The 10,052-nt window shown below is 42.3% G+C and overlaps 1 protein-coding gene across 6 annotated transcripts in view; it reads right to left on the reverse strand.

Moving 5' to 3' along the window:
* The window catches only part of AMOT (angiomotin), a 65,868-nt gene extending 56,259 nt beyond the window's left edge, over positions 1-9,609 (reverse strand). For 3 of the 6 annotated variants that reach the window (XM_021080791.2, XM_005673837.4, XM_005673836.4), the window contains exons 1-2: positions 9,182-9,609; positions 1,340-1,417 (exon numbers count right to left, since the gene is read on the reverse strand). The gene's annotated coding sequence lies outside the window, so the exon portion shown is untranslated. Of the gene's footprint in view, positions 1-1,339; positions 1,418-9,099 lie in introns of all 6 variants that reach the window. The other 3 variants (XM_085008232.1, XM_085008231.1, XM_013986340.2) reach the window with 2 other exon arrangements.
* Between the last annotated feature and the right edge of the window lie 443 nt (positions 9,610-10,052).

Consider the following 10,052-nt stretch of genomic DNA (forward strand, 5'->3'; position numbering starts at 1 on the left):
AGGGTAGCTGGCTATATAGAATTAAGCATATATGACCAAATGAGCCTGTGTATGTACCTCTATTTTCAACCACAGTTAAGGAGGCACATTTAAGGTCAGCCTTGCTTAATATTATATGACTAAGTGGCACCTGTCTTAAATGGTCAGTGTGTTATAGACAGTGGTTTATTTGCAGATCCGACTGTAAAAGTCATCCAGTCCTGAGGCCGGGGAGGCAAACGGCCAGAGATGCCCCTGGCTTAGCAAGAGCAGACACAACAAGCATTTCTTTCCTGAGCTGTTTAGTCAGAACTCTCAGAAGAGGGCTGTTCTGCTCTCCACCTTCTCCTTGAAGATTTTTCCCTGACCCTTCTCCACCTTCCCCCTGACCCCAACCCTGCTCAACAGAGAAAATTTACTCTCTCTTCTCTGTTTTCCAACTGGACTTTGTATACATCTCTAAGACAATACTTATCGCACCATATTTTCCACATATGTTTATTCAGCACTTACTATAGCCAGGCACTGCACAGGCCCTAGGGTGGAAAAAAAACGGGAAATAAAAGAGTCCAGTCCTCAAGGTGCTTCCAGTCAAGCTGAGGGCACCCAATCCAATAGGAAACCAGAGGTATGAGAAGAATGCTCTGGCAATGCAGAGGACTCTGCAAAAACTCTGGGCCACTTGACCAAAGCTTCCCAGAGGGGAACAAAAACCCCATGAATTGAGTAGGAGACATGGAATCTGATAACCAATGCTGGGAAGGTTGGAAAGAGAAGAGTCAAATGTAGGTTGAGCTATATCTTTGGGAGTTATTAACCAATGGATAAGAGCTAAGGTCAGAGAGCGGGCCAGATCATATAGGAGTAGGGACAGAACAGAACTAAGGATGAAAGTAAGGACAGACCCCTGAAAAAAGTGATAATTCAAAGGTCAGGTACTTTGCAAATGTGGGCGTGAGAGAGCAATTCCTTTATTTCCTGCATGGCTTTTCCCTCATATACCTTCAATCTAGACCTTGTGGTACACTGCTCCAGGGACAGAAGCCCCTGGTTGCAATGCAGAGAGAAAAAAGAAAGCTAATTCTTGTCTTTTATGCTTTTAAGTACCCAGGAAGAAACCACTGTAATAGGTTGAGCCAGAAATGGAAGTTGCTAGACTGAAAGATCTGAGAGGGCATGGGCTGGGCACATGATTTTCCTCTTGTATCCTTCCGAACACCTAAAACATTAACTGGTACATAAAATATGCTGGATAAATGCATTTTGAGGAAATTACTTTCCAAAGACTTTGCTAGAGGAAACAGAAAGAGAAGAAAAGGAATGCAAGATAATAGACTAACAGTAACAATAATACTCTTACCTTAAGTTTCTCAGCCTTTCTTCTAAGGAGACAAAAGCTCTTTCACTTCTGTTGTCTTATTTGTCCTTCTCTGCAGCTCTGTGAGGAAATAAAGGCTGGTGTGATTAATTCCATTTTACAACTGGGAAGCTTAAGTCCAGGACAGATAGCTAATGATAATTAATTTGACCAAGGTTTCACTCTGGCTCACCAGTGCGGCCAGGATCAGAACCCAAGTCTTGTGAGTTCCCGCACTGTGCTGGATTACAAGACACAAACTTCTACAGAACTGACTCTCCAATTATGAAGAGGACAGTTCACAGGAGAAATTAATTAGGAAGGCAGATTCCCTCAGGACTCCAACAGTCTCTTGAGCAAGCCAGTGCGCAGCACCTATAAGAAAATATCTAAGGTGTTTCCCCATACCAACAGTGGAATGGCTCAAAGTAGTAACTCACAGTGGTGCTCCACTAACATAACTGGGAACTCCCTGTTTTGTGGTATCCCTTTTGAAGGGAGCCCCATTGGTCTTCAGTCTGGTTTTTGTGCCTGAGTGGGGCTCAGGTGCTGACTGCAGGTGTGGCATCCAGCAGGTGCATGGACAGAAGCCAGCATTTCATATCTTCATACCAAAGGGCCTGAGTCACTCCCCAAAGGCAGCGGCTCCTCCTCCCTCTGACTTGCAAGCTCCAGGAACTGGTCTTGACTGAGTTGCCACGGCAAAACTCAATCTAGACCCTATCTTCTCAGGAAGGGCTAGGGTGAAATCAGTCAAACTACAAATCGGAAAACCCAGCCAACTTCTCCACTTACTCTCCAGAACTAGTGCAGGCACATGCCATGGGTATAGCCCCAGAGAATATGTGTACAGGATGACTGTCTCCTACTAGTTATGGGGAAAGGAGGACCACAGCAGACTCATTACATTTTTAGCTACAGAGCACTTATTCTATTGTAAATGGCCTTGACCCCTCAGGAGCAAGTATTCATTCCCCTAAATAAGATGGAGTACACTGGTAGAAAGTGCTAGAAATCCTGCACTCCGGTTCCCATCACAACCATTCTCCTCCAGGCTGCCAAAGAAGAACCCCTTAGCCTAGTTCCAGAAAGTACCACGTGGGAAAAGTCACCACATTGTCCTAATGGAAGCCTAACTGAAAGCTTGAGTTCTAAGGGGTAAAGGAGGGAGGGGGTCATCAAAATTTTCTTAGCTCCAAAATTTGTTTGCTTTAAAAAAAAAAAAAGCAATTTCCCCCCCCCCCCACATACACACACTCACACAGCAAAGAGAAACTAATTGTAGGAGAAAAAAAATACCCAAATGTTACCTTAATAAAATGGTTTATTGTCATTTATCATATTTCTCCAGTTCATATGGGAGACTCAAATTAATAAGCTTTGGTTTACAGCCCATGATCCAGAAAGTAAAACCAGCTTACTAAACTAAAATGCAATCACTGTATATATAGAGAGTGAGAGAAAAATCTGAATGGAAAACCTAAATGTAATAACGAGGAAATTAGGTTTCTTCAAAATAGGTAATCTAAATAATTTTCCCCATCTGTGATTTTTATCTTAGTTTGCTATCACATAGAAAAGAATGTCATTAATTCAATGCAAATCCATGCCCCTTGAAAACAACCAAAATGAGTAAGTGATGTACTAATTAGCTTCCTAATGGGGAAGGTTTTAATTGAACCATTCTATAACAACCTTCATGAAAGTTTCCAGGGCAACTTCATAAAAGGATGTCAAACCTGGCCCATATTTTTATCCCCTTAAAAATAATTCTCAATGCATAGAAACACAGAAAGCCTATTTCTCTTCAATGCTGTTAACACTCAGGCCACTACATTTTCTGATGTCAGCAATCTCCTTCCCACAAATATTCCAAGTATGCACCACCGTCATTCTCCTTTCAATTATGTGGTTTCTCTGCTCCTTTACTGATTGAGTCCAGGCCTCTGGGATAATGAGAAGCATGTGCAGGGAAAATATGCTCTTAAAAAACACATACATCAGTTTCATCTGCATTATGAAGGAGGGGGAGATCATTTGTCCATATCAAAAGGATCAAAATGTAAAGTTTGCTAGGGGATATATAAAGGGGAAAAAAAACAGATCAGCATCAATGCCTAAAGCTGAGGGGCAGTTATTGTGATCCGAAGCAACAGCAAAGAGAATAAAGAGGACCCTCCCCCTCCACCCTTTCTAGCTTGGCCACATTTATATTTAATGTTATCTTAATGTTGCTTTGGGGGGTATTTAAGTTCTGACATACGCATGGAAATGAGCCACGAATTATACAGCAAGCATAAATATTCCATCATTAATAAAAACCAGCTGTGTATAAAACACTACGATGGCTGGGTTTCAGTTACTGGCTATCATCAGTATGTGTCACAAGCAAATATTACTCAAAACTTTCTCCCTTAAAACACACACACACAGAGACAGATACATGCAGAAATTTTCTTTACTCCTTTTTTTCGGAAGGGCTTTGAAGAACTCACTGATCTCTATGGCACATTCCAACTAATGTCTCTTTTTGAAGTTATTTTTCATCACCCCAGCAGATGCTAGAGTCCTCTTATTAGAACTTCAACTTACCATATAGGATGAAAATGTTTAATTTTTTTAATAAAAGCTAAAAGGGTCAATAATACAAGTATTGGGACAATCAATTATAGTCAGCAAGGGAATGAGGCACCAAAGGGCACTGTATGTTATAAGAGAGCAAAGCTCATTAAAAGTGAACACCTGCTCAGGACCCTATAATAAGCCTGCTCTGCCATCATGCAGACACCTTCCATCCAATGACCTCGAAACATGTGCCCGATATGAAGCATACCTAAACACCTCTGTGAAATATTAATATCCTTACTTCCCAGAAGGGTAACTGAAGCGTAGAGCAGCTAATTCATTTACCCTTGGTCACATGGCAAGTCAGAAAAAGGGTTGGGCAGAGAAACCCAGAGGCTGGCTTCAAGTCACACAGTCTAATGATACTTCATGGAGTTGAGGCAATAGTAAAAGTGACTTAACACATGTCCGGTAAAGTCTATGGAGTCTTTTTTTTTTTTTTTTAAAAAAAGCAGATTTTCAAAAATCCCATTAGGAGATATTAGCAAATATATCCTTCTGCATTTTCCCCATGAACACATAAACAATGTACCTGTATTAACTCGGTACTTTCTAAGTACTATAAACCCATAATTCTGGTTAATGAAATTTAATCTAATGGATGAAGAGCCACTGGTTTTCAGGAATGAGTCCATCCAAAATTAAAGATCATATGTATGTTATATCTTCATTATCAAAGGAAAGTTAAAGGACCATATATATGAACTTTCACTCTACATGGTGAAGCAAAAATGAAGAACCCGTTATGTGTGGGTTACCCTGCTATACCTACATGTCTTTCATTTAATTATCTAAGGCCCTTAGTTTCCTTGCTATTATTTATTCTAATTTAAACCTACTACTTTCAAAGCTATAAAAAAATATGCGCTTCCCTGCTTTTCCTTTCTCATTCAGTAGATTTCATAGTCTTACTCAAATTTGTACTCTCTTGAGATCTCATGATACAGTGATCTAAGAATCATCGCTAATGATTTAGACAAAGTAAACAGTGAACGCTACTTTTCTTTTTGCTTACAAAAATGGGGGAAGAGTAACAGGAGGTTAAGGGCGAAGAATTAACAGGCTTGCTAGATACAAAACACCTCTAAATTAAAGAAATGGTTTAGGGATTACTTATTAAATCTGTTAGTTTCTCCTGGCACTGGAGGAACAAACATATGTGATTGCTCCTACATTCTCAGTCAGGTTCTGACTTCATTCCTTCGCATAGGTTTACAAAGCTAAGTCCATGGTGGGCCCTTGTGTCTGATTTAAAAGGAACATCATACGTTTCTGTGACCAGCACTCTGTAAAATCCATGTAAGTGCAAAAACAAGGACTTGAAAAGAACTAGGAAAAATGAAAGCAGGTGATCTGTTAGGAGAATGGGATTCTTGATGAAGTTTGGGCCAGGGTCTTAGCTTTTTAATTTGATATGTTGTTAAAATAGAAAACACAATGCACTTAGATTGATATATTGATATATCCTTACTGGGTTTGTTTGGGTTTTGTTTTTTTTTACATCCAGGTGAGTGCATGATTGTATTTCTAACAACTGTTGCACCTCATTCCAGTAGGAATCATTCACTTTCACACCAGAAACTGAGACCTAAGAAGAGAACCATAAACTTTTGAAAACTGGTTCTCGAAATCACCCTGTCCAATCCCACACAATTTACAGAGGAGGAAACTTGCAAAGGCTGGTAAACTGAGTTAGAGTTGGGCCCAGAGCCATGTCCCTCTCACCAGTAGACTCACTAGGAAAGTTTGCTGTGGATTCTTTGATTTAAAATGCATGAGTTGCTGTTATTTTCAACAGCCTTGCTAGATACATGAACAGAATATCTGAAAAATTGTTCTGGATCCTTGGGTTATTCAAGTATGATAACTGGAATTTACATCCTTTACTTCTCTGGGATAGAGTCCCACCCTTAGATTTATCAAAATCCAAAAAGTCTGATATAGTTCCAGAAAGTCATACTAGCTCTCTTCTAAAAGGGGATGTAGGCTGGGACTAAATGTGGCCAGCATTATTACAAGCCAGAATGATTTAGACAATTAACTCCATGCCATGTAACAAAAAGATTTCAGAGGCCAAATAATGGTCTCACTCAATTCAGGCAATAATCATTACAACAAAATTCTAATGCCTTCCTTTATGCAATAAATATGTTTCTGAGCAGTCCCAGAATTTTTACATACCAAGTCATACCATAGTTCAAAGGCACTAACTAGGAAAGCTAGTTCTTTCAAAGAAAACTATAGTGGATTCTTTTATAAAGCAAATGACCTCCTATTTTCCTTTTTTCTTTTTGTTTCTAGTTCAGATTTTGTGTGTTGTGTGTGGAAGGGGAGACTTCCCTTCTTTCTCTGTGTTAAAAGGGGTCAGAAGCCCACCATGGAGGAGAGTAATGCGGTATGGGCAGCTTATTTAATGCCCCTTTAGTTCCTGGGACCAAATTCTAACCTTTGACTTGGGGGTGGGACCCTAAATTTTTGACCAAAGTCCACAAAAGGCAGCAAGGAACGAAGAAGTAAGCAAGACTAAAGACAACACGTCATAGTAAACCACCAACAAAAATTCCTGGGGACAGGAAATCAATGGAGAACAATTCAAAACAAATTGGTTTAGTCCCAAGCTAATTAACTTGTCAAGCAGATCTCCAAACCCACTGAATCCATGGGGGAAAGAGGTGATGTAATAGGAGATTTGGGAACATTTACCCATTTACCATCCTAAAAGGCTCAGCCACGACCACACACACCTCTCTCCACTCCTTTCAGTGGGTTTAAGCTGGGCTTAATGGGTGCAAAGGACAATTTCTTCCAGACAGTCCCTAAGAATAGACTGTTCTCATGCATTCCAAACGCTCAGTCTCCATGGAGGAGGCTACCTGGTCACAAACATTTCTCAAGAGGGAATATATCCTCAACACCTCTTCATTGGTAACACCCCCACCCCAATAGAACAAAACAATTTCTAACCATCCTGAGAACTTCGGGGCACTTTTTTTTGGAGGGGGGAAGAAAAGAAATCTTAAGAGGGGAGTAGGAGAGTGTGAGAAACTCCTCTTGTCTCCAAATGGAAAAAAGGCCTTAAAAAGCTGGATCAAAGGAAGAAAGGGGGATGGGGGAGAGAGGCTGCTTAATTACAAAGACACCCTTTTAAAGAAGGCGCGGGCCCTGGGAGAGGGCTCTTAGGAGAGGCACAGAAGCAGATGTACCCACTTAGAATTCTGGCACTCAATGGGACCTCAAGGTCATAGCATCCATCCCTCTGCTTTCTGAATAGACTGTTCTTAAGGCATTCTAGAAAGAGACTGATTCGTTCTTTACAAAACTTCAGAAAAAGCAACCACACAAAATGCTTGGGGAGGGTTCATTAGTCTATAAATCCTATTTCATAAACCGGAAATGAGATTTCAATTTCCAAGTCCAAAAGAGTATTGAATGTGAACTTTAAAATTCCCTTCGAAAATCTTTTAAATAGGTAAACAGAGCCGCAATTTCTCACGTAAAAGTTACTCTCTATATAAGTATGGTCAGAGGTTTACTTCGTATCTTGTCTATGAAGTAAGAAAAAGCACTTTCAATTTTACGGAGCCACAGACTTTTCCAAAGAAAGAAGTATCTTAAAATGAGGTATGAGGTAGTGCCAGAAAGTGTCTGCAAATGACACCGGATAAACCCATACAGAATAGCTGGAACCTGAGTTATCATCTGTAAATAGATGCAACTACTCTACAACCACCTGGCTATTAAAATGTCCCAGGCCAGTTATAAAATCTAGTTTGGTCAGGCCAACTTTTCCTTCCCAGCCGATCTGAAATATGATAGCCTTTAAAATTGTCACCCTGTAGCATTCCTTCACTCCTTCCTGCTTTCTTTTCCCCCATTAAAATCAACCAACGAAATTAGGTAAAAATATAAGTAAATAATATGTTCCCAAATAAGCAATGCGTTGAGGACCTCTTGGTAATAGGTCTTCAAGCACCACCATTCTTATGAGTTTGCCATGCTTACTCAATAGGAGGTAGATGGGAGATGGGTAAAGATTTATCCCACTTCCAAAATGGTATTTCAAACTATTCTTAGCTACTAAATGAGGGTGCTGAAAGGTCTAACTGAGAAAGCTTCACAAAGGCTGTCCTGAGAAAGGACTTTTCACAAAGCCTAGTTCAAGGAGACTTAAATACCCTGAGCCCTCCATTATTGAAGATTATGGTGACTAATTATCTTCCTTTCTGAATGGGAGAAGAGGGTTATATTTTTAAAAGTTTTAATTTGCCTCCCAACTTCCACTCTTTATGGGGGTGGGGGAGGAGAGGGAGGAGGAAGGAAAACTAAATTAGACACTCCAAGGTGTCAGAAAATTCTTTCCAAAATGCATGCTAGAGATTGGAATGCTGTTTCTCACAAACTGTCCCTTCCCTCTCTCATTTAATTGTATTTAGTCCCTTGCTGCAAATTATTATTATATTATTATTAGCGGCAATTTACCAGGGAAAGCTCAGTCTATAAAAGACTGTCACTTTCCCTCTCACTTTTTGCCTTCTTTTCATTTTCATACACTGATAAGCCCATCTTGCTGTTGAAGAACCATCATATAGTGACCCAGGCTTGGGACCCTCAAGCACCTGCAAGATCCAATAAAACTAGTTACTAACATCTGTAGTGGCAACCCCCTCCTCACCACACACACACACACACACACACACACACACACACACACAAACACATATATATATATACCTAAAAGAGTGTAGCATTGTAGATCACTTCAGACTAACTTCAAGAATTCACAGCCCCCAGGGAGGGGAGTGTGAGCCGCCAGCTCAACCCCAAGCATTTAGGAGTAAGCATCTAACAATCTGAGATAAGCCTGGACATTCCTGATGAGTTAAATCCTACTAGACCTCAAGTTCCCTCTGGTCTTTAATTCCTTTTGTGCTTAATTACCTAGAGACCTACAAGGACCCCAGGAAGCAAGAGAGTAAAAGTACCATCGAGTGGTGGTACCCGTTAGCATCTTTGTGGGACTGGAAAGGAGCGCACACTCTTTAACCTATTTAACTTGCTGCACATCCAGGAAAACTCGCGGCCAGCTGCAAAGAAAGTAGAACACACAGGCATCCCCACACGCATCTAGATTGACTCACTCATGCTGAGGTTACGATCAAGTTCATGCCACCATGGATTCCTGCCCCAGATCCCCGCGAAAAGTAACCACGCGTCTCCTACCCCTGTAAGCAACGAAGACAAGGTGACGACTCTGCTCGCTCAAGAGGCTTCCGTCCCAGGCCGGAGGCCAGGGATGGGCAGGAGGGAAGCCCCAACTCCCGGCTGCTCCCCTCCTCGCTGCTCGGTCCGGGCTCTCCTTGGTGGCAGTGGACAAGCAGGATACCGGGCCGGAGGGTGGAGCAGCGGATGGTCGGAGGCGAGACAGACTGGAGGTGGGGGTGGAGGAGGCGGTGAGAACTAAGAGAAGATGAGGCGAAAGGGAGCGGAGATGGAGGAATAAATCAGGGGGTCTACCAGCTTGGGCAGCCAGAAATCTCCTCGGAAGGAAGGGGCGTGACTGCGATCAAGGCAGCTCCTGGGCAAAGGATTGGAGGTAGGGGAGGGGGACGAATGGGTGGCTTTTCTTCTTGCGGTGAGCGGCAAGGACCGCCCAGGAGAGGGGGGGGGAAGGGGAGGTGGACTAGGGAGTGGGGCGGAGTAGAGGGCGGGGAAAGAAGGAAGGGAGTAGCTTGGACGGGGTTGGGGGGGGGAGAGGCGGAGCCAGGGGGCGGGGAAGTTTCAAACAATTGAACGCCAGGGTCGGCCGCTAGGCGAAAGCCGGGGTTGCACTCTCTGGTCCTTCCACTAACCCGGCTCGACTCGGTTACAGTACCCCTGAGAGTCTACACAAGGACTGACTGGGAGGAAGGAAAGGGTTTTGCAAAGACTCCAATAATAGTGTACGGCAACTGCGCAGCGGAGTCGCGTGGGAGAACCAGTGCAGCTCCCCGCCCCACAGCGGGAGGAAGAAAAACAAATAATAGAAACGCTGAAAAGCAGCTTCAGGCAAAGCTTGCTTAAAATAATGCAGGAAGGAGCAGCGCTCCTCCGT

The sequence above is a fragment of the Sus scrofa genome, chromosome X (genome assembly GCF_054392235.1).
Source record: "Sus scrofa isolate SSC_HxYL_T2T_F1_AM1 chromosome X, Sscrofa_HxYL_maternal_Yorkshire_Landrace_v2.0, whole genome shotgun sequence".
NCBI classification, from domain to species: Eukaryota; Metazoa; Chordata; class Mammalia; order Artiodactyla; family Suidae; genus Sus; species Sus scrofa.